This window comes from Siphateles boraxobius, unplaced genomic scaffold, assembly GCF_051911475.1.
Source record: "Siphateles boraxobius isolate OS27281-9 unplaced genomic scaffold, OSU_SipBor_1 16, whole genome shotgun sequence".
NCBI classification, from domain to species: Eukaryota; Metazoa; Chordata; class Actinopteri; order Cypriniformes; family Leuciscidae; genus Siphateles; species Siphateles boraxobius.
The window spans coordinates 17,765,391-17,791,105 of NW_027508766.1; the positions used below are offsets into that span (position 1 = coordinate 17,765,391).

At 37.1% G+C, this 25,715-nt stretch overlaps 1 protein-coding gene across 1 annotated transcript in view; it reads left to right on the forward strand.

The window, feature by feature from the left end:
* Positions 1-8,246: 8,246 nt before the first annotated feature.
* Positions 8,247-25,715, forward strand: part of c5 (complement component 5) — a 72,643-nt gene continuing 55,174 nt past the window's right edge. Inside the window, exon 1 of the mRNA XM_077231889.1 lies at positions 8,247-8,255. The gene's annotated coding sequence lies outside the window, so the exon portion shown is untranslated. The remainder of the gene's footprint in view (positions 8,256-25,715) is intronic.

Here is a 25,715-nt window from a genome sequence, read left to right on the forward strand (position 1 = left end):
TAGCTCCATTTAACCACCATCACATCTCAATAAATATTTTATCCAATCTCTGCATTATTTACTTAATTAGATAGTCTTGCAGTTAAGAATAATTTAAAATTGATGGTATACATTTTGTCCCTTAATAACAGTTTGAAGAAAACATGGTGTTATACGTATGTCATATTAAATGCCAATAAAATCCGTCCATTAGCTTGAGAATATAAAATTAATCTTCTCTCGGAGGCTGACAAATGAATTCTTTTCATCCCATTGTGTACGCTACATGTGAGTGTGTGTGTGTGTGTGTCTGGGATGGATGCAAACGTGTGTGTTCATGTGTGGATGGGGGCTGTTCACTGGAGGACCACTCAGAGATAAAAGGGGCATATCTAACTGCCAATTAAACATTTGCCCGTTAATAGCAATTAAATCCAATTAGATAATGTTTTTTCATTATCGGTTAGATTTGGACATTAGATTAACCATAATCGATATAAATGCAACACTCAGCACATAGCTGTCAGATTCTGGCTGGCCCTCTTATATGCCGCGTTGCATATTTTACGCGATATTGTACACAGTAGCCTCAGTATTGTATCAATTCATTCAATTATTTATTAACAAACAAAGCAAATTATAAATGTAAATACTAATTCAACTCATTTTCTTTAATTTGATCAAATTTGCACAGCTCTCCCCTTCATTCTCATTGATCAATCCCTGCATTTTGAGGTCAAATATTTTTGTACAATATAACAGTAAACTTTGCAGTTGATAGCTTTTCAAATTCAGAGTAAAGTGGATGTGTAGAATCAGAATGTGTTTGTTGTCGTCCCATTATTTTTTCCGCTGCTCTCCCTATGTGCAACTTATTCTTATTCCTCACTCCCAGGTTTCCTTACCAAGCTGTAATATTAAACATTAAAATACTCTCAACATGGCTTTTATAAACCACTTCCAAAACTGATTGATTAAAGGGATAGTTCAACCAAAAAGTAAACTATTCATTTCCTTCTCTGTGGGCCTCGAGTGAGTTCACGTAGTGTAATAGCGTAGGGCTACGTCAGGCGTAGGCTCACTATTGGCCGACGCTGGTCATGTGTGTGATGCGTGTGACGTACAATACAGAAGCCCTACGCTATTACACTACGTGAACTCACACGAGGCCCACAGAGAAGGAAATGAATAGTTGAAATAAAGTCGTTATTTTTGGGGGGTTTTGCGCACAAAAAGTATTCTCGTTGCTTGATAAACTGATGATTGAGCCACTGTAGTCACTTGGACTATTTTAACGATGTCTTTAATAACTTTTCGGGGCAGGCAAGTTTCAATCCCTTAGAAGCCTTATGGAGGAGTGATCCAGCTTTCAGATTTCATCAAAAATATCTTAATACGTGTTCCGAAGATGAACGAAGGTCTTACGGGGTTGTAACAACATGAGGTGAGTAAATACTGACAGAATTTTCATTTTTGGGTGAACTATCCCTTTAACATCCAAAATCTTTAGTTTAATGTCTCTCATCTAACTCTGTGGTCTCCTTTCTTCTCAGATAAGTCATACTTTATATCAATTTAATTTTTTTATTTACCTTTTTTTTTTTTGGTAAGTCGTCGCATAATAAGAGAGAGTATGTACAGTTGTAAAATAAGAGATAATGACTGTCTGACTGTACATTGTCTCTTATTATATGACAAAGGTGTCAGCATTATTTGTTCTAAGCTGTTGTTTGGGCGCTCTTTGGTTAACACAGTGACGAAATCGGGCCCTTTCCCCTAACCAGATGAGCTGAGCCTAATTACTGGTTTAAGTTTCCCTCTCAAGTTCCTCTGTCCCTCCTTCTCTGACAGGGTCTCTCTGTCAGATGACTGAGCATGTGATGGACGAGGTGCTATTAGGTGAGATGCAACTTGCTGATAATCAGATCAGATTAGGAGCACCTTTTTTCAGACATACACACCTGTGGAGGAACTCGGAAACCCCCTCCCCCCTCTTCCTCACTCCCTGGCAGTGTCCTCAACCTGGAAAATACTGCCTTCACAGGCACTTTATAGGCACTTTACCGCTTTCCCCTTTCCTGGTCTTACACATGCTCTACCTATGATTATTTATCTTCATTTATTGTTCTAATGCTGTTAATTGGTTTTTATTCACAAATGGGCTTTGCTGTTTTACTGTTGGCTGACAGTACATCACTTTTAACTCGTTTTATTTGTCAAATTATTTTTTATCCCATGTAATGTAAAATTTGAGAGTAGGCATTGAGGTCTATTACTAAACTTACGCCATCTTTTTTAAATACCAGTTAAATAATGTTTTCACATTCCACACAACAACGCAGATTTTCGTTGCTAAAAGCACAAATATAAAATCTTTATATTTGATAGCCGATAACCGATATATTGGCCAATAAATCTAAATCAAAATTTGTATATAATTTTTGAGAGCCTGAATACAAAAAGTCTCACCATTAAAAGCCATGTTCCAAGCACACAATTATAATGTTCTCATTATAATTTTATGTAGTCGATATGACAGACATATCTGTCATCTGGCAGATATATCGTGCATCCCTAATGAAAACATATTAGTGTGGACAAGGCCTGAGTAGATGTCAGGCTTGTGCAAATTTCAGAATTGGCCTCCTTTCAAGTAATGAATAGGAATTTGAATTGAATTGACTCCGCCCCACAGGAAGTTGAATTGGAATTGGAATTGGAATGACAGAAAGTGGAATTAAATTCATGGCAATTCAAAGAAAGTCCACACAGTCACACAACAGAAAGAGTGTGTTGAATCTCACATATTAAAGAAGGTTACTTTGGAAATGTAATTGCTTACTGTTATAAGTTACCCATTATAAATGTGGTTTGGATTACTTTATTTGGATTACTTTATCAATGCAAAGCAATTTCCTTTTAATTTGATTAGTAACTAATTGAATTACACATTTTACCTCAGTAATACAAACATAATTACATTAATTTTGTAATTTAATAACATAATTTCTTTACACATAACTAGTTACCCCTCAACCCTGCATACATTTTGTTCTAATATATAGATAATGATAAAATTCTTGAAATAAATGACCCCCTCAATGTTGTTTAATTAGTTTTGTTCCAATGTTATTTTTATTTCAAAGTAATCAAATAACAAAAAGTCATTGTAAATGCAGTTATAATTTATTTCAATGCAAAACTCACTGAGAAACACTGTTGCATCTAATTCACAATAGCTCCTCAAATGTTTCATCATTAAGTCTGCACCGTTCTGGTCTGAATATCTTTCCTGCAACACTAAAAATTCTCGCAACAGATGCAGAGGAAGCTGGTATGGCAAGATATTTACATGCAAGTTGAGCTAGGGCAGGAAAATGGCTTTGGTTTTCTCTCCAATAGACCAAAGGATCAGTATCCTCTGTAAGACAAGGGATACTCAAGTACACAGGGACCTCATGTGGGGCTGTGTCAACTGGCATGGCAGATGATTGACTTTGGTTGAGCACTGCCATTTATGGTTGTATTCGTTTTTGAGGAGGTAGACTCAACTTTTGCAGTGAGAAGGTTTTTGATTATTAACCAACTTTAACATTGGGTCAAGCGTGGCAGCTAGCTGGAAGCATTCCATGTTTTCAAATTTTGTTTAATGGCTCTCAAGTGAGGATTGTAGAGTTGAGACAAACTTTTTATTACCGGTCATTTTCATGTTTTTGATAGCATGCATTAAAACCCTGACACAAGGGATGATGATGAAACTGGAGGTTACCATTTTCTCAGCCTGGCATCTGTCTGTAGCCTCCTCAAAGGGTTCCAATATCTCACAATGCTCCTGGATTATTTTCAGCTCATATGATGTCAGCTAGATTGGGGCAATGGAGCTCAGCAAATACATCACTCTGAACATTGAGAACAGACCTCAGCATCTTTAACTGGCTATTCCAGCGAGTGGCATTCGCAGGCTGAAGTTTGTGCCCTCCATCTAGGGCGTCAGTAGCCAGTGTGGACTTGTGACAAAAAGAAACAAGTTTTTGGACCTTGCCCAGTACGTTTTTTATGGAGCCAGCGTCATCCATGGCATCACAAACCACAAGCTGAAGAGTGTGGACAAAGCATGAGCTTCTCTCTGGTGGGAAGTAGATCATCTCCTCTTCAACATTCACCACTTCAAAATCAGATGTCTCATCCTGCTGCAGAGGTCTCATCCTGACAGTCAGCATTACACACTGCAATATTAAATCTATAATGAAACGGCCAGTCATTCCAAAAAATGACTTCATCGATCGGTTTGACTAAAGATTTATTTTCAGGCAAATATGCTCAGTTAATTCCATCAGATTAATCAGATGTGATTTTACAGTAGCTTAGGGATAAGGTCCTGGCTGAGAGCTCTTCAGTAAGTTGTCTATTAGTTGGTGACCACTTAGAGCTGGAACTTACTGTTTCAGAAGGATTACCATGAACTTCATTCTGGTTTGGCTGGATTGTGTAACCGCTGGTTTCACAGTCCATCAAGATTTCCTGATGTTTCTTCTGTAGGAAAAAAAGTACCTCAATGTAGATCACTCCTTAGGAGAACAAATATTTCTATTAATTCCACAACTGACAAGAATTGTTTTCTTGATTTACAATAAGTAATAAGTAAAAAGTGTGCTTGCATGCTTTTAAACACATATGATATCCAGTGTTGGGGGTAACTCCTTACGAAGTGATGCCATAATATAATCACATTTGGCTGTAACTGAGTAAAGTAACATTCGTTTTACTGTTACTGTTGTGTTGTGAGTTGAAGGTGTGTTTAAGCCCCTTATGAGCTACATGCCAGGCTCTTGCTGTGTTGCACTACAGTAATGTAATGAGCTCCTATCCATAGAGAATAACAAGTAAGGTAATGCATGTTTTGTTTTGTTTTTTTAAAGTGAATAATCTGTATTATACGTTCTTGAGTAGTGATCCCAACACTGATGATATCAAATATCAGTAGCATAATACCATCAAGAGATGGTTTTCAAAATAGAAGACTGTATGTCTGTTAACTTACTTGTAGATGCCTTTTGAAATTTGAAGTAGCCTTGATGGAGCCACAGACTGGAGCACTGCAGTGCTTGCATATGGCTCTGTGGTTTCCAGGTGTTCTTGTCGGAATTGGTTCTTCAAAATGAACTAGTACAGATGACCTTTTAGACCTGCTATTATTTACCATGTCGCTGTTATTATAGGTGTCAAATCTATAAACGTTTGTAATCTGAAGTTGTAAGGGACTTCTGAAACCTAAAAAGTCCAATGTTGACCATCAAATTGTGTAGAAAAGAAGCTTTCAAACAAATGTCCACCTCAAATTGTTTGGCAACCATTTTAAATACTTGGTTAAAGTAAAGCATTCTGGGAAATGAAGTCATGTTCCATCATGTTTCACAAAATTACAATTACAATAAATCAATATTAATTAATTGTTCTGTGACTAGAGCTTTTAACATTCGTTGCTGGGGGGAAACATTTCCTTTTAATGTAATCTGTACAAGTAGTTCAAACTAATTTAATTTATAGAATATGTAATGCAATCATATCTGACATATACTGTAAAACTTCATTGTTAAACACTTCACTTAAAAATATGTATATGAATTTCTTAGAATGTTTATTGAATTGCAATTCTGTTTCCTTTAATTCAAATTCGAATTGCAATTCTAGATCCTGTTTTTGACATCAATTCAAATTCAAGAACTGAATTGGAATTCAGGAGTCCTTCTCAATTCAATTCTGAATTGTGCACAAGCCTGGTAGATGTGTACAGTGACATGAGAAAAATGGATCTTAATGCAGATAAAGAAAGTGAATTAAAGTGAAAACATTGTAAGTGACATGATCTATCTCCTGTGGGATACAATTTCCTAATTTTGACAGTTAATTTTGTAAGTAAGTTTGCACTCTCAGATCAGAAATATGGACACAAATGGCAAAGAGCATGGTGTTGATATGGTGCATTATGCACTAGTGCAGCTAATACGTATATGATCTTTAAAATCTTGAATGTTCAGTTTTAGTGGTACTGCATATTTGCAGTAGTGACATTCATAGGGCAATCAGAACTTGGAACGCGTACTGACGACAAACAGTATGGGACCATCTCTTGTGGTGTGATCCATACTTTAGGTTTCAGAGCCTTTCTCCTTCTCCAGCCCTTTGCCGCTTTGCCTTTATGTCTGGACATCCACAAAGCCCCTGTGTGGCCTGATGCTTCTCCCCTCTCTGTATAGAAGGACTGGTTCTGGGGTAGGGGTCAAAGGTGACCTTGATGATCCTGTGCCTCAAGGTTTAGATGTACCGTTCTGTCCTAAAGCTTTAGCTTTGTGGCCCTGAGGTTATTAAGGCTATTCTAAAAGGCCATAAGGCTGCACTGTGCATGAGAGGAGACATGTAATGAAGTGGATAATGGACGTGAAGTGTGCTGGACAAAGCTACACATTATGACCCTGAGAGCTGATCCTCGCCGCTTTGCCACATGAGTGAAGAACATGTTAGTGCACTTAGCTCAGTAAGTGCAGGTAAAATGTTAGATCAGAGGTCCAAATATGGCATATTGCTAACTGGTTGGTAGAAAAACAGATTTTGACTTCAAAGGTGCAGTAATTTTTTCTGCAATACGTGTTTTATTTTTTTACCCCAATGACTGATTTTGAAAAATAGTTTTTAAATCATGTACTCTGATTTAAGATGAATACTCCAGTCTAATAAGTGGCCCCAAAAGGCTTTTTTATTTTACATAGTGTGGGCCCCTCATGGAGGCTGCCATATTGAGATCTCATGACCAGCTCATTTTTTTTCTCAATAACCCCTCATTTTTTGAAACATTGGCTGTTTCTCAATTCTAAGAATGCACAGGAGACCGGTCTTGCCAGGCTACCTTGAACATCACAGATGTCATAACCTATTAAATTATTGTTATTATTTGATTTATTTTTATTTTAGTATTTGTTTAAATGAGTAGTAGCCTATTTAAAGTTATGCTTTGTCAATGATTCTTTTAAATATGCCAATTAAAAAGTACTGCAGGCTTTCTCCAGGTATTAGAACTTTATTAATATTATGCTAATATTATGCCATCTCTTGATTAAGAACAAGAGAAGTTTAAAGCTTTAAAGCTTACAGGCTTCCATATGTCCTCTGCCTTCTATGACTTTTTGAATTATTAACTATTCGATTTTCTCAAGTTTGATTTTCTCACTCGATACATCCTCGATATCAAGAACACATCCTCGATATCAAGAACACATCCAGGTACTTTCATTCGTTCTCTGTACTTGCGTCCTTGAGTATTTGACTGTTGATGATGACGTAGTACAAAAACAGATGGACGCAAGATCGCTTAAGGACGAATATTAGGAAATGCCCATTCTTTCATGTAATAACATCCTCATGTAAATACATCCTCGATATCAAGAACACATTATCGATATCAAGAACACATCCAGGTACTTTCATTCATTCTCTGTACTTGCGTCCTTGAGTATTTGACTGTTGATGATGACGTAGTACAAAAACACATGGACGCAAGATCGCTTAAGGACGAATATTAGGAAATGCCCATTCTTTCATGTAATAAATGAATCATGAGATCGGAGATTATAATAGGATTATAATATTAATTATCAATAGGAGATTTACAGTTACATTACAGTTGCATAAGTAAATGAAAATGCTGTCTTTTGTACCATGCTGCATCCACACCTACAGGTGTCAGTATAAAGTCTAAGATTCTCACAGTGGCAAGCGCAACATAAACCAGAATTTACTTTGTGCACATTTAAGCTTGCTTTAGTTTTCAGCCATCTATCTCTCTTCCATTTCACTTTTTCGTAGTATAGAAAATACAAAGTCCCAAGACATGTGCTCATGACGAAAATGAAAATCATCATTCAGGTTTGCAGCTCTTTTTCCATGCATAAACAAACACATTAAGGCTATTCACTGATTGTTTTGGTATTGATAACTGCATGACAATCGTATTAACGAGAGCATACGATTTCATTAGTCAGTACATTAACATCTTAATATGACGGCCTTATTTTGGCAATCAGCTGCGGATCGTTACACGGATGTACTCTGTTTTGTCCACCTTGAAACAAATGCAAAGAATCTTTCCCTTTATTTTTTGTCTCCCTCTATTTGTCTAGAAAATAATCATCCCTGTGTCTCTCTAATAAAGGAAAGTAAAATTTGCCTCTGCAGTTTGCATATTGCATGTGGTGTAATCAAAACAAAACAAGAGGTACAATGTGCCATCAGTAAAACAGAATTTTTAGATACGCACAAAGACATTAACGCATCAAGGTAACTGAAAGCAGCGAATTGTTCTGCGCTCAAACAAAAACATTAATTACGATTTTTTTTCCACCACTCCTCCTTGTTCAATGAATTGGCCTTAGAAACGTCTGTCCTTTCAGGCCCGTATTTGTGCCTAACAAATGAAGCGAAGGCAATTTGAAAGAATTGTCATTTTAATGAGAGCGATTAATTATGGTGGCAAAGGGAGCATTTGCTTCAAAAACATCTACTCTGTGAGAGAGGGTGAGTCGGCTTCTCTTTGCTAGACTCCATACAATATCAAACACATTCATATTCTTTATTCCGTGGCACAATATTCCTTATGCAGTCCGACACCATACCATGTCTGGTGGAGTCCTCTGAATGGTGGAGTTGGTGGCCTTGGGTAGATTGATAGAAAAACCTTTTTTAAATACATCATATATGGCTCATTCAACACCTTGGAATTCACAGAACTTATGGCATTATGTGGTAATGTGGCAGGAAGTAATAGAATGATCAAAATGATTTACATTAAAATAAAATTGCAGCAAAAGAAAAAATTAATAAAGCAATGTCAATGGGTACGGAAGCAAACTGTCAATATGTCATAAGGGGAAGAACCTTCATGGTTCGGCTGATTTATGAATACCTGAAGTAAATCAAGATAACATCAGTCTGTAAAATTGTTAATCCTTTATGGAAGTTCACCCAAAAATACAGGTTTTGTTATCATTTACTCACCCTCATGACGATCCAAACCTGTATGACTTCTGTGGAAACCAAAAGATGATATTCTGAAAAAAAATGTTGTCCATACAGTGAAAACTGCATTAGACCCCCTTAAAATAATACTTTGGCATACTTTTGAAACAAAAAAGAGTGCTTATAATGGAAATAATATTCTTCAAAAGAATATAGGTGCAGTTAGCGATTTCTGAGAAACACTTGAAAATTAAAAAAAAGAAAGTTGAAAGTTTGTTATTTTGGGAGCGGAGCAATGAAAGGAGGGGTGTGTTTGTTCGGGTGTCGATTTCAAATATCAAGTGTTTCTCAGAAATCACTTACTGCACCTTTAAGTGTGAACTGAATGTACCGTTTTCAACACATTTCAGAATTGCAATTTAATGAAAATGTATTATCATTATCAGAATTTATATAAGCTGAACTTAAGAGTACTTTTTTGACCCACTTAAACAGGATCTTTATATGTAATTTCATAATTACTTCTGTTGGCCTTGAAATATGGTTTACATGTGCTTTGTTATTCAACTCATCAAAATTAGTATACTTCTTTATTTGACATCATTACAAAGTGCACTATTAAAAATGTATTTAGGTTTGTTAAGACACATTTCACAGACAAGGCTTATGCTAGTTACAGACTAAAAGGCATTTTTGAGCTGTTTTAACTGAAAGCAACTTGCACAGACATATCTTAAAATATGTCAGTGCCATTGTTTTGTCTGAAGATGCACATCAGTAATGTTTTTTCTCTCTCTAAGTAACATTTATTAAAGATACTTAAATGTACTAACTGAAAAAAGGCCTAATCCTGGCTTAATCAGCCTTGTCTGTGAAACCAGGCCATAGTGCACTTTAAGCTTCATTAATATATTGCATTTAAAAAAATATATACATTTATGATTTGAAGTACACTACAAGTTGGCCTACTCATTCAATACATTAAAGATTTCCAAAATACATTTTTCATAAAATCGTCTTCAAGTAATAAAGTAGGCCTTATCCAGCTCTTCTCTTTAGCAGAGCCCCCCTCTTCCTTATTAAATGATCCACTGTCAGCAGGAAGGCCAATTAGGTGGCAGAATCTCAGACACATGCACTTCTGTGAATAAACATGATCACAAGCAAGTGTATCTCCCATTTAATTAGCTCCAGAAAAAAATCACCTTTACCTGATTGACATCTCCGTTGTGTCAAAACTGTAGAATATTCCGCCATGTAAACTTAAATCAAGACGCATCATTCCTGTTTACTAGACATATCTGTTTTATCTACTAGCTGGTGGTATGTAGCTCCTAATAAAGACGATGTGTGTGCGATCAGACGTGGTTCGTTGGAGGTGTGTGTGTGACTCAGAGAAGCATGACAGACTCCCCCTGTGCAACACAACACACTGATTGGCAAATTGCCAAGCATATCCGCTTCAGCCTGAGTTGCGAGTGGCAGGTAGAAATTGAAAAATGCGAAGCGCACTTTTCCGCTGATTGCTCCGGAGATTACCGACGCTCTCCTTCTCTTTCTCTGCATCAGGTTATTTTCTGCTCCTTCCTTTTCATATAAATGCGGTAAATACATAACTAGCTGTAACTAGTGAGCGTGGTGACAAGCAGTCTATTGAGTGTGAAGGTGGGAACTCTGACTGGAGAGAGGCTCAGGAGGAGAGTGTGTCATATTTGTCACCTTGTTTTCATGTGTATGATGGCTCGAGAGAATAGAGCCGTGGCAGCTGTTGTCATCTGCTGTGTCACTCTCTGAATCCGGCCGTCCATGTCAACCTGACAGGCAATCCGTCCTTCCATTGATCGTGTCACTCAAGTATTGGTATATTTGCCTTGCTGTAGCGCTTGAGCACCTAACGGATTGAAAATCACCCCGGCAGTGTCAGGAGGTCTTCATCTGACTCTGGATCTTCACTATTGTGCTGATGACTGTCAGCTGCTAAGCCCACTGAGCCCTCGGTGGACATTGGCAGCCTCTAATTTACCAAGATAGGCCTGTGAGAGTGGCGGCTTTCTCCCCAGCAGGTCTACCTTTTCTCAGTCTATTAAAATTCTCCTCCTAATAAAAGCAAATTTGATAAACGCCTTTTCTACCTGTTCCATTACGGAGGCCCTGCTGTGCAGTCACACAAGAGGCTGAAAAGAGCCCTTTCCCAGTGAGTCGTGCCACCAAGAGAGCAATTAAATGAGGTACACTTACCTTACTCGCCCCTCTCTCTTTATAACTGCCTTTAAACATTCATTTCAAAGCCCATGCTGCTTTTTCTTAGTTACATGGAGGGTAAGAAAATGTCGGACTACATGTGCAACTTACGTTATGTGTCCAATGTATGTTCGTTTAAAGCCTTATGTAATCACATATGCCACAAATGCTGCCACGTTGAGATGACTGTATTTAGGAGTTCAGCATGACTGAACGGCACCAATAAAGGTATAAAGTAATTACCAACAGGAACCTAGTTATTATGTTTACACCCCAACTTTGAATATCCGAGTTCAGTGGCGGAAACCAATTTGTGCTGATAATAATAAGTAATTGTCAATGTTCTAAATGCACAATGCCTACCTATTTTGTGTACTGCAGGGTGTTTGTTTTGTTTTAAACTTTTATTTTAATTTTAGTTAAGTTATATGATTGTATGGTTGCCAAAGCATATGCACTAACTAATCAATTATGTCAGCATCAAGTGGAAATTGCAATCAACTTTTATTCCCTTTTATTTAATTATGTATATCACACGTTTAGAGCTTTAATGACAAGCGCTAAGGTTCTTATTCTACCTGTATATCTAATGCAAACAAGGAATTATGTTCATTTTTAATTAATTGCTGTAATCAACTTTGCCTGTGTGTATAAGTAAGCTACCACAAAAAAAGTAAACAAATTAAATCTTCAATCTGTCCATCGGAAAATAATTGGATCACTGTGGTTTTGCTAATTGCAGCTATCATTGTCAAGTAGCTGCAGGGAAAGGATTGAAAGTCGTCTGGCCATTAGACAACTAACTATTTTACGTCATTTAGGAAGAGATGTCAATGTGTCAAGGGGAGAGGACGTTAGTGTTTTTATTAAAGATTATGAGGTCACATTAGTTTAAAAAAAAAAAACAAGGATGTGCACTGATAAATAACTTGTAAAAAAGAATGAAATATTCCATTAAAAATATATTGTTTAAAATTGTCATCCAATTTCTCAGCACAGTCTAGTGTTACTGCATGTTTAATGCAGGTGGGTCTTGAAGTTTCACCTTTTAGAATGTACATCAATAACACATTAGGATCATTAAGATCATTAATGTGATCTCAACAGATAGAGTACTTGAACAATAGAGCACATTGTGGTTGACCAAGGTGTTGAGATGATTGACGTGGCCCTCATTGGTTTGATTTTTCTCATGACCATTAAGACCTTACTAATTGATTGACTGATTGACACGCTTGCTGATTAATTCTGACATCTGGGTCCAGCCCTGATTTATTGGTTTATGACTCGGGCCACACAGTCTTATCTTGGACTTTTTAACACACACCTCAAGGTGGACCCTAGGCATCTCTTTCCATGCCTCTTGGTATCACTTTATCACTAGATAAGAGAGAGTTCCTAGGGTCCCAAGGGCCTTGAGAGTGCAGACCCTCCATTTGCAATGATCTTGTGCAGAACTTGTTTGTGTCCTGCTTGGTTTCAGTTGTACGTATGACACAATAGAGGATATCATTTTTAGGGAGGTATGGAGCTGTGAATTGCTCCCTACTCCACCGAGCCATCGTACACAGACCTTTTACACTCAACACAATACACCCAGTAGCACACACACACAGCACTTACACCACGACCCAACCTCCTTTAAAACCAAACACAGCACTTAGCAGTATTTTAGCCTCAAATGCACAGCCCACACGCACACACACACCTTGACCCTGTCTGATGCACCAACTGTCAACAACATTCAGAATGGACGTAGCTTGTGAATTTCCTAAACGGTTACTTGTAAAATTCGGGTTTGGATGATTAAAAAGTTAAATTAAGGGAAAAATTAACTCAAAGTGGTAGTATTTCTCTTGCCCTTGAACTCATCCTCGGATCTGCAGCCTCCTTTTGGACTCTTTACCACTAGCTTCATTTTCACTCTTAAATGTTCATTTAATTTACTTTCTCTTTGTGTTGTCCCCCTCCTTTAACATTGCCCCCTCCCTTTTCTGCAGGAGAGGTTTAATTGCAGGGTTACAGGAGTGCAGTGCCTCTGGATGCTGAGCGGCCGAACCGGGCCCTACCCTGTCATTTACTCGCGTCAAGCTCAGCTCAGCCATGGGGAAGCTGAAGATTTTCACTGTGGGCCCCGAGAGTAGAGTGGACTTGTCTGCCCCTCAGCGGGCTATAATGACAGATGCCTTTTAATGGCTGCATGGGTAGAAAAAGGAAGGGGGGCAAACTGCGGGGGCGCTTGTCAATGTGAAGGGGGATCATTTTCGTCACCAAGATGTGACGTTTCTAATCTTTTTCCTCTGATTTGCTCCTTTTTGATGCCTTTGTGAGTGCAATGAGAGAGTTCATTTGTGTCTCGTTGCAACTTCTCAATGTAATGGATGAAGGTAAACACAGTTCATACTCGTGCACTGAAGCCAAATTATGATTAACGGTCACATGTCAGAGAAGTCTATTATATAAAAAAATAAAAATATACTTATAAAATAATGTTTATTAAATATAAGATTACACCAACAACAATAGAAATAACAATAATAAACTTTCTTGTTGTTTGTTGCTGCTCTTATTTTTATTTTATATTTTAGAAAGTACAACAAACACAACCATCAAATCTATTATTATCATACAATTAATTATATAAAGTAATGTTTTATGTAAATTATTACTGTTGTTATTATTATTATTGCTGTTGTCTTCCAGACATTATGAAAAAATATATATAAAAAATCGAATTAAATAAATAATAATAAATAATTTAATTCTATAGCTCTATAAAGTAATTGTAAATATGTATGTCATTAAAACATAATAATAAGTATTTAATATAAAGTTGTCATGTCATCAAGATGATGTGTGTGCTGAAGGTGAAGAGCTGTTCTCTGTTATCCTCAGGCAGTGTGTTTGAGAGGTACGGAACAGAAGGGGACAGATGGGCCCAGTGAAAGTCTCCATTGAGAGAGACTGTCCTCAGGCTCCAGCCCAGCTGTCAGAGAGCACTGAGACAGCGGGAAAGGTGAGATTCACCTATTTTAAAGGCAGACAAGTAACATATGTGTCAGAATTACTAATCTTACACAGAGGTGACTCAGTGTTTGGTAGCTGGCAGACCTGCCCCTGTGTAAATGATAGGCAGATTAAAGAAATCAATGGCCATTTGAAGGGATTAGCTGATTCTCATCTCTTGAACAGGGAGTTGATTCCCAACCAGGGGTATGTGCACTTGAAAGGGTTTCATTTGGCTTTCATTTGACTAAAAATAAAAAATAAAAGGAATTTATTACTTTTAAATAATAGGGAGTCAATAAATTACATTTGTAAAGTGATTGTTATTAAAATAACAGAATAGGTGTGCATTTAAAGCACCTAGATAGAGGTTTGTCTCTTTACTCGTTTCACTCATGTTTCTCTTTTTGTTCCTCAATACTGAACATACTAAACCTTTCTGCCATTTTTTTTGTCCAAGCACATCTCAAAGCATAACAACGAATATCAGATTATAAATTAACCAACACGGGTTCTATATTTGTCAAATTGGATTAAAGCACACAGACAATTTTGCAACTTATTCATTGATCATTGGGAAAACATGCCTCTACCTAAATTTTTTGCAAAACTGCAAAAACGTACCTGTATTCAGTTCACTGCAGTTTCCAGATAGAGTGATCACTAGTGTCGCAAACAACTTATATTCCTTTTCACATGCAGAAATTATGATTAGGGGAGAGCGGGGCACAACCTAACACATTTTGTTTTTGGCTTAATTATTAAAAAAATAATTAAGTTAGATTCATCTTTTTTTTACACAAGCAACATACACATCTCTGCTACAAATGAACACTTAAAGTTTTTTTCTAGGACCTACCATTTCCGTACAGTTGCACTGAAAGTGACAGAAGTCTAAATGTTACAACTTACCCCATATGCGGGGTTAATTGTAACAGACAGAGGGGTTAGTTGTAACACACATCATTCTGTACTATTGTATCTGTATAGTTTGATATTGTTTGTGCATCTGTATAGATAGATATCCATACATCCATCCCTAATCCAATCATCATTCTGTTATGGATCAATATCATGGATAGAGATATAGGAAAGGGCTGCACAGTTTTGCAATAAATAAATCAATAAAATCATCAAATATTGTAATTGCAATTTAATTACATTTGTGTGTGGCAGCTGCATGTAAAATTATTATTATTAATAATAATAACAGTAAAAATAATAAAAACGAGCATAAAATAAAATTTTTTATGGTTTATTGCATTAAAAACAGGCTAAACAATCAATGACAATCAAACAATCAGGCATGATCAATGCATAGTAAACTAAAAAAAAAAAATTCCAACATTGTTTGTGAAAGTCCAACAAAGTTAAATATATAAATAAATACTCAAACCTGAAACGTTGTGTGGCTCCCGTTTTCATTTGATTATCATTGTACACTTGGCGGCTTAGTTGTAACACTGTGCTACAACTAACCCCGCTGTGTAAAAAATATTTTAAGCCTAGCTAACAGTTGCTAGGAGTTGCTGACATGTTTCAAAACGGTGCTATGTTTTAGCCAACAAGACAGTGATTAATGTCAGATAAAGTTAGATTTGGTGACGTACACACCACACTCAGAAACCGAAAAAAACCTATGATGAAAAAATGTACTTGCATGGTGTCAAAACACTCTTTGTCCAGTATCTTCACGAAATCTTATCAAAACTTTCTACAAATTCGCGCGAGAGAGTCTTCTGGCAGCAGGAGAAAAAGAGCGGAAACACAATCTGCTTGATCCTGACTAACTATGTAAAAGGTCTGCGTTACATTTAACCCCGCGTTAGGTTGTGCCCCGCGCTCCCCTATTTCAGATTATCAATTCATAAAGACTTATTTTCATGTGTTTCCTTGCAAAATACTGTTATGACCTCAAAGCATTTAACATAGTGCATGCTGTGTAAACTACAGTAATACAATTTGACGTTTGCATCACATAATCAGCTCCATGTCACATGTATGTTCTGTGTTCCCTCCTTCATTGTGTTTTTGGTTCTGTACTGTGACCTAGGCTGAATTCGAAATCATTCCCTAAACCCTCATTCACTATTCCCTAAGTTAGTCCACTAATACTGTTCACGTGAAGGAGTGAATGAAAAGAAGTGAGCGAATTCGGACAGCCGTTGAGCGTACATCTGTTGTACACTTGTTATTGCGGTGCATTGTGGGATTGAATAAGTCCACTCAATAACGTTCACTATGGTTTTGGACACCACTACAAATGGCTGTCCCCTCACAGCCCTATTTGACGGTGTAGGGGGCGATTTCGGATTCAGCCCAAGTTTTCCTCAGTCTGTTTAATTAGTCATTACATTCACCTGTGTCCTATTAATTATCTCATCAGCTCTCTCGTTTGTTCTAGTATTTATGCTCCCTGGTTCGAGTTCTCCTGTTGTATATATTTGGATTAAACACTTCATTTCATTTGAATCTTCGTGCTCTTCCTGCCAGCTGCACCCGTGACACTCCTTAAGTATTACTTCTCTAACATAGTAAACTTGCTCGGTAGCTGACCTGACACAGCAATGCCCTTGCGATGCAGAGCACTCTGATACGAGTCCCGTGAAAGATCTCAAAGACTGTTGAAGCAAGCTAAAATGGCATGATCATTTCAGCAAATACTTTTTATCTTTGCTTTTGTTAAGGCCATCTGTTAAGTTTAGGGTAGATGGTATGTTATTTTTAAACGCGATATAGAAGTGATCTTTTATCGCCTCTCACCGGACATTTCATTTCTGAACTGCCACGATACGTACCAAGAACCAATGTAATAGAACTTTGCCAGATTTATGTTCATCTGTTTCAGATAAAACCGAACCTGCTTTTCGTGGGACTCACTGGACATTTCAAAGTGTTGCGAAATGTGCAAGAAGCAACATATAGCTTTCTAGAAATGTTGCTATTGAGCCTGCACATCAGCAGTATTTAAATATAACAACTTTCTCCACACTTCATCTTACATATGTGTCTTGATAGACGTCTTCATAGCTCATACGCTGCTGTCGGTGCTGACGGATTTCCGGTGTCTTTCACAACTTGACTCCATGCTGAACAATCAGTGGAAAGGGTCTTGGCTTCCGCGAGGGTGAGGCGACGATTCTTGAGGTCTTCGACTTGCTTCGCCCATGTCTTCTTCAGCGCATTGCTTGTTGGTGGTCGTCAGCGCCAAAGTAATTTGAACGGCAGTCTGGCACTGTCCATTCGGCACACGTGTCTGAACCACCGCAAACGTCTCTTCTGTATACACCCAAGATTTGCCTGAGGCATCATATTTGAAATACCTCGAAGTTGTTGATTTCCGTCTTCAGAAGGGTCCAAGTCTCTAATACGTAGAGTAGAATCGGAATGATCATGTTCCGGAAAAGGCGCATCTTGGTCGCAATCGTGATGTTGGCCTTTTTCCACACACCATTTGAGCGATGAAACGCTGCTGTTGCTTGGCCGATTCGACATTGAACTTCTACTACCGATGCGATCTTCTTCTCCTGGATCAGGGATCCTAAGTACTTGAAATTCTGCACTTAATCGCATGTCCATTGGTTTCTTGCCTAGTTTTCCTGGTTGCATAGGTCTACCAGAAAGACTCGGGAGATATAATGATGTAACAAAGCATTAATTCATTGACAGCCCAGCAAGCAATTATTTATAAAGTTCTTTGGCGTAGGCCCCATCCATAGTTCAGAATCCGAGGGTAGCGGATCTGCATTTCCTGCCTGAAGACGAAAATCTTCCTATTATCCTAAATCCTGAATTATCCTAAAGCTTTCATTTCTTGTTATCTCAGCGGGAAAGGCCCTTGCCCCCAGGCTTGGGACCAGTACAGTGGAGTGTGTAGCCGAGATGTTCCTGCCCACTGGAAGTCCTCTGATAGTCTTCTCATTAATATAAATAACAGGTATTGCTATGAACATATCTGATGTCGATTAAGTAGTAGGACAAAAAGGTAACATTTAGCATGCACTATAAACGAAAATAACTAATTTTATCAAAGGTTTTTTTTTTTAGTTTTTTTAGTTTTTTCTTCCTCAAACTAGCTTCCTATCTCTTCAGTATTTTACTTGATGACACAAAATGACAGGTTGGACTTTGGCAGGAGTAACACGGATTGCTTTCATTCAGTTTATTTAGTGAAATCACTCTCGGATGAATACAGAGATGCAAACACTCCCTATACCTTCAAAAGCAGCAGGAACCAGGTTCGGCGCGCAGAGGGCCCTTGTCAGGTAACGGGCAGGTTCTCTCTGTGTTTATCACATCCACTGTCTTCTTTGTCCCTCACACTTCATCCCTGTCTTTTGATTTCTGCTCGGCTGCTCTCCAAAGGCTTTGACTGACGGTGTCACATTAAGCATGGGGAGACACGGCCGCTCGGGGAGGGGAGGAAGAGGGGTGGGCGCTCTTTGGCGCAGTAGGTAGAAACTACCGTAATTATAGAGCACAGACACACTGAGGAGGAGAAAAAGAGGCTGAACACGCAGCTCACATTAAAAAAGAAAAGCACAAAAATAAAAGCAAGTGTGTTTTCATGCTGAAAGAAAAGAAAAAGGAGAAATAAGTGGAGAGAGAGGAAAGTAGGGGTTTGTAATGGGAGGAAAGAGCTTAAACCGAACGAGAATTGTCTGTTTTTGGTGGATGTATGCAACTCTTTGTAGGGACTGTGTTGTCTAATGTGTGTGTGTGTTGATGTGTTTCCTTTCTAATTTGAATACCTCACTTTTTGTAAGTGAATATTTCACTCGTGTTTCTAGTTCCATAAGATAAAAACAGCGGCAGTGACGCTAGTAGCATTGATCAACAGTAAAAAATTTAATATTTGTTTATTTTATCATTTTTCACCCTGCACTTGTGCTTCAAATTTCACTTGAGTATTCAGTAAGAGTTTAGGAAGATCAGATCTCTGAGCTTATTGTTATTGAGTAAGATTTGTCAAAAATCTAAACTTTGTGGTGTTTTGTCGTGTATATTGTAGTGTATAGTGCACATGTTCATGACACATATGAGCTCATATGTTATTTCCATTTATTGAGGTAGCATGAAGAATCATTTTCACACATGAATTGGCACCTCTGAGTCCAGATCTTAAATTCATTTAAAGTCTTTGGGATATGTTGGAGTACACATCTTAAAGACCAAAAATGGATGCACCTCTTAATGGAAATAAATATTGTGATGATCTTGTATTGACAATGCAAGAGTCAAGCACTCTGTAAAGTCTATTCCAGCACATCCCAAAGAATTTCAATGAAGGACTGGACTATTCTTTCGCAATTTGAGCCTGATGAATCTTGACATTGTCATCCTGGAATATATGGCCATGATGTGTCTTCCTAGATGGTTTTTAAAGAAATTAAAAGATGCACACTCCATCAATTAGGGTTAGAACAACTGTTGCTAAAACATATAACATGCTATAATAATCACTGACATAATGATCCAATCATAGACTCTTAAGCATTTTAAATCCAAACAGCTACTTCTTTTTTGTCCGGCCAGTGTGTATTTAAATATGAGGTAACACTTTACAATAAGGTTCATTAGTTAACATTAGTTAATCTATAAACAAACATGAACTAACCATGAGCAATACATTCTTTTACTGTATTTGTTCATCTTTGTTAACGTTAGTTAATAAAAATAAAGCTGTTCATTGTTTGTTCATGTTAGTTTACAGTGCATTAAGTAATGTTAATAAGATTTTAATAAAGTAGAAGATTAAGAAATTTAAGAAATTAACATTAACAAAGATTAATGAATGCTGTATAAGTTCATTATTAGTTCATGCCAACTAATGTTGTTAACTAATGAACCTTATTGTAATGAACCTATGATTATGATTAAACTATTTATATTTTTTTATTATTATTATTTTATACAGAATAAGATATTATTGTGGTCAAAATAAGCAGATTTTTGCAACTGTGTATTCATGTCTATTAAAGTGGCTGATCAATAATGTAACTGGATGTGATGTACTCTCAGGCAAAATAAACTAAACCTCCTTATGTAACCTCTCAGCACTGAATTACTGAACCTGGACAAGCAGGCGTAAAGCCACTGTCTGTTGTATCTTAATATTGGATGTACACCCCTTACTGTATATCAACATCACGTTACCAAACCGGCGGATGCATAAATGTTCAAACACGCTAAAATCTTCACAATATTGATTTAGAAAACTGAGTGGATTACTGCTACAAAAGAAAGATTTCCTTTAAGTGGACATAAAAACACTCTTAGTCAGGATGGCGGTTGTTGTCAATGCTAGTTTTTAAAAGCCCCTCTTTCCACTGAAGGCTTGAGAATTAACTTGAAGTGAATGTGAAGGACGCTTCTGTATTTATAAGTTTCATCATCTGCTTTTGTGATTTTATAGCTTCTGTTTTATAAAGTACTGGTTGTTCTGACCTTTCTAGATGGTTATAATTAAGAGTTTTCAGGCTACATATATTTAACAGGTAATAAGATATAAAAAAAAAGCATCCCTCAATCTGAATTTTACACCTTCTGTTAGTGTGATGCTTTTGTAAAGCCTGTGAATTCAACAGCATCTTGGGTCAAACGGATGAAATGATGACATTTCATCAAGGCTGCGCTTTTGTCACGACATTCTGTGCTGTATTGTGATCTCTGGGCGGTATTTTATCTTTCCATTTCGCACAGGTCCAGGTCATGTTTAAAATATCATCAATTACCACTTCAGTCAAGACTAAGGTCCACCTCACATAAAAATTAAGTGCTTTGAAACCTGCTACTTTTTCCTCGCACAATTATTGAAATTTTGCTTTCAGCCGTAAATAATAACCGTCTCACTTTAGTCATTCACAGCAGAGAGACCGTCTCCCTTCTCTCGAGGGCAGGCAGGTGCGATGGTGGGCAGGAAAAAGAATCGTGATGCATATATCTTTATGTATAAAGATGTAGGGTCAAGTCTGGTCGATAGGCAATCTCTCAGCTCTAGCGGAAGTGATGGGACTATTTGAGGCTGGAATGGCTCTGTTGTAGTGGAAGGAAAGGCTAATCTGTTGCAGATGGGTTTGGACCCAGCAGGTGTGTTGGTCAGCTGGTCGTGAGACCTGTGTGGACATGAGCGTGCAGAAAGGGGCTAAGGGGGCAGGACAGGGTCTAGATGGTGTGTCAGTTATTGTGACATTGTGTTTTAAGACTCGGCACTCTTTTGTATGACATGGACTATTGTTGAATTTGCATTGTAACTACTTTTCTGATCAGACGGAAGTGATTATTTTTTTTATTTTTTTAATTGATGCTTTATTGTCTATTCAAATTTTCAGGGTTATATCCAATAGTTTGTTTCTGTGTGTCCTTTGTTTCTATTCTACTTGCTAAATATTACTTAGAGTATCAAAAAGGGTTAAGCTTTGTATTTACACTACCAGTCGATTTTCTTTTATGCGTTTTGAAAGTCTCTTATGATCATTTATTTGAGCAAAAATACAGAAAAACAGTAATATTATCAAATATTATTTCATTTTAAAAGAGAAGCGAAGCAAAAGAGAAGCTTTTATTTGAAATAGAAATCTATTATAACATTATGTAACTTTTGATCAGTTTAATGCATCCTTGCTCAATATAAAATGCTAAAAAAAATATTTATTAATTACCCCAAACTTTTGAACAGTAGTTTTCATTTATTTCATATTTTTAAGTAGCTGTTGATAAATAAAAAAAACAGTGCAAACTGAATACACTATGCGATCAAAATCACTAGTGAATGTTGTCTTACTAAAACTAATGATATGTCAGTTGCAAATTTTTCCTGTAGCTATAGTTTTTTGATAAAACCATCTCAGTAGTTCAGTGCGTCCCCTGAGGTCCCCCATCTGGCTAATTAGGCTATAATTAGCTGTCTTCCTCAATCACTTTTAAAGCAAATCTCTTCATTTAACCAATCTCTCAGTTACATAAGTAGTATGTTGTCATGAAAATCAGTTAAGCCACATCCCTCTCAATTACTCTGCCATGATAACTAATTAAAGAAAATGATCTTAAGATGAAGTCATTTCATTAATCAGCATAGCTGTTAGGCTATATGAACATTTTACATGTATATGCTTGTGTTAATATGTCCATTGGTTTTGCATTTACTTGTGCTAAAAGTTAATAAATGTATAATTCTGTTAAAATGATGGGCTCTGGCCCTGGGTTTCAGTAAGAGCTTCAGTTCACTTCCACTCACAGGTTTCATGTTCCTGAAATGCCAGGGGCTGTAAGAGGTACCTGTCAGTGGTGAGAGGTCAAATTAATGATGCTTGACTTGCGTCCATTATATCCCATTAATAACAGTACACGACCCTCTCGGCCTCCTGCGGGAGCCCTTAGACACTCATTAAGATATTAGCCATTGTTTCAGGGGGAAGAACATTTAAGGTGATGTACCTACCCCATCTAATTTATACAGAAAATCTCGCTCTCTCTGCACAATAAGCCACAACCCATGATTTAGTTTCTGCTGGCTGCTTCCCTATTTCAGTTTTTGTTCAGCATACAATTTTGTCTTTGGTATATCATATTTCTTCACCCATATATGATATGAGTCATAAATGTCTTCTGTATCATCAAAGTCTGAAGATTCTTACAAGGCTTTTGTATACACTACCAAAAGTTTAGAGTCAGTAAGATTTTTTTTATGTTTTAGAAAGAAGCCTCTTAGGCTCACCAAGGCTTCCTTTTATTTTCTATTTCGGTGTATTTTAAAATGTAATTTATTTCTGGGATGGCAAAGCTACAATGGCAATACATTACTCCAATCTTCAGTGTCACATGATCCTTCAGAAATCATTCTAATATGCTGATTTGCTGCTCAAGAAACATTTCTTATTATAATCAATGCGGAAAACAGCTGTGCTGCTTAATATTTTTGCGTGCAACCACAATACATTTTTACAGGATTCTATAATGTATAGAAAATTCAAAACAACAACATTTATTTGAAATATAAATCTTTTGTAACATTCTTTTCACTTTTGATTAATTAAATGCATGCTTGCTGAATAAAAGTATTAATTGGTATTAAAAGTTTTTGTTTTTTAAAGTTAAAGACACTGACCCTAAACTTTTTGAACGGTATTGTTTGATCTTAAGTCCATCCTTTATCAAACTGCTGACCGATTGTATTATTTAATTATTGTCAACTTGTACTCTCATTAATGTTATTCTCTTATTTTTCAATCTCTCCCTCTCTCTCTCCTGACGTTCCTTCTAGATCTGGATACCTGAGGTCATTCAATCTCTGACACTCAGGTATCCAGGTCCTGCCCACTGTGAAGCAGATTCCACAAAACCTGCGGAACAATACATGCAGGCGCTCAATTACTAAATGAGGGCAGTAAAATGTTTGGCTGGTGTAACCTAAGACCTAAACCTGTGTTGTTCCTCATGTTAAAGAGCAGGAGATGACTGTGACACAGAGTTCGGACATTAGTCACACTCTCTGCTCTTGTGGAACCAAAGCTGGGGTTACAAAACCGGGGAAAAACTACAACAACGCTAATTATAGATTTTAGTCTTAGTTACAAAGCAATCCAGTAAGGTTTTCCAGAGAGACTACTGCAGTCTTTACTGATCAAATAGCTCAAAACAAATAATATTTTTGGTTGTTTATTTTCTACAAATACAAAATTCAACAAAGTGTTTTAGGTAAGATTATTTTTCTTTCTTTCTTTCAGTGCTGTCTGCTTTTCTGAGCATAAAACCTCAGGTATGAGGTGATGAGGTGGGTCAAGAGTTGTTTTGTCAATGTTTGCCTTATAATCTTGCCCACAAACTGTTAGTGAATGTTGCGTAATCTCATCATGCTGTGTATCTTAGAATGGCTGCTTCTGAACCTAGTGGGGAATCGTGTGTTATGTAAGAGAAGCAGTGTCAATGCTCAATGCAATTCTTATAACACCCCTGGTGGTCTGAGGTCTTCACTAACTGATCTAAGATCAGCTCTGCTCTTGCTCTTGCTCTATTGGAATTGGTGATGAAGCTGATGAAAAGCATTATGTCCCTGTCATAGAGATATTGTGATGCCCCAGAAGTTCGAATATCTACTATTTTGATATTTAAAGGTGACCCACAGTTTTGTAAGTTTCTTTTTTTCCCCCACCTAAATCAATATCTGTTTGAATCAAGAAAAATATCATTTTCACCTCATTTTTTCACGTCATTGACACTTTTGCAATAGCAGCAGAGTGTTAAGTTATAGTTTGAGGCCATTGAGATTTTTATGAAAAGTGCATAACTGTGCATCAAAATGATAAATGCAAACCCTGTCTGTTTAATGGCACTTTTAGAGTCAAGTCACCTTCATTTTTATAGCACTTTTTACAATACAGATTGTTTCAAAGCAGCTTTACAGTGATAACAGGAAAATAATGCAACAAAGTTTGTTTCTGCTCTACACCAGATCTAGAAAAAAATGGCGTCATAGTCTAGCTTAAGTACGTTTAATTGATGATTAATTTTTGTTGTAAAAAAGTTAATAATTTAGTTAGTTTATATATATTGCCGCTCTAGAGAAATGATGTCATCGTCCAGCTCAGTTTAGTTCTCATATAATGGTGTCAATGCAGGAAGATCAATAATATTGTTGAATATTAAATGCCCCCAACTAAGCAAGCCAACAGCCAAATGCGACAATGTTCCTTAAATGTTGATAATTACATTATCTTGTCTTCATAAAAACACAAGGTTAGAAAGGAAGTATAAAAAATGCACTCCTTTCTTTTTTCTTTGATTCATTTTAAGACAAAATTTACGCATAACAGTGTCCAACCTCCAAAGCAAGTTCTTTAACAGTTGACTAATGTCACACTTGATCTCACTCTATCCATTCATAGCTTCAGTGGCCTGCCTCTCAGATTCCAAAGTAATGATATTCTTATCAATCATGTGGGAGATGTTAGAGCTTTAGTCCACACTCTCCCTCCTGCTGAGACTTAATCTCAGCTGAGACACAGTTCCAGAGTCCTCTTATGAACACCAGAGTGTAAGTCTAGTGTCAAGTATTGACTAGACTGTGAATAGAGGTGAGCGCATGAGGGGTGTCTAACCTCTCACCAGCTGCTTGGCTGTTCAATTGGTCTGGTCTCCATAACACCCCGGGGTTGCAATAATGCAACAGCAGCTTATCTCAATCAATACCTTCATCTCACTTTTGGGGGCTTTACTGCCGAGTCCCCAGAGTGCGGTCGTCTGTTTGCAAGCACAATTATGAGTATGTTTTGATCTGTTTTTGATGTTGCTGGGAAAACATTTGCAATACAAAACTGTGTGCTCATACGGTTATTTATTGAACTATTTGACTACTGTGGAGAACATTTTAAAATAAAATTCTTAGATCAAGTGAATAAATCTGTAAACATTTTTATTTCACTATTTTAAATTTTTGTTGTTGTTGTTATAAACTTGCTGCTTTCAAGAACATTGTTACACTG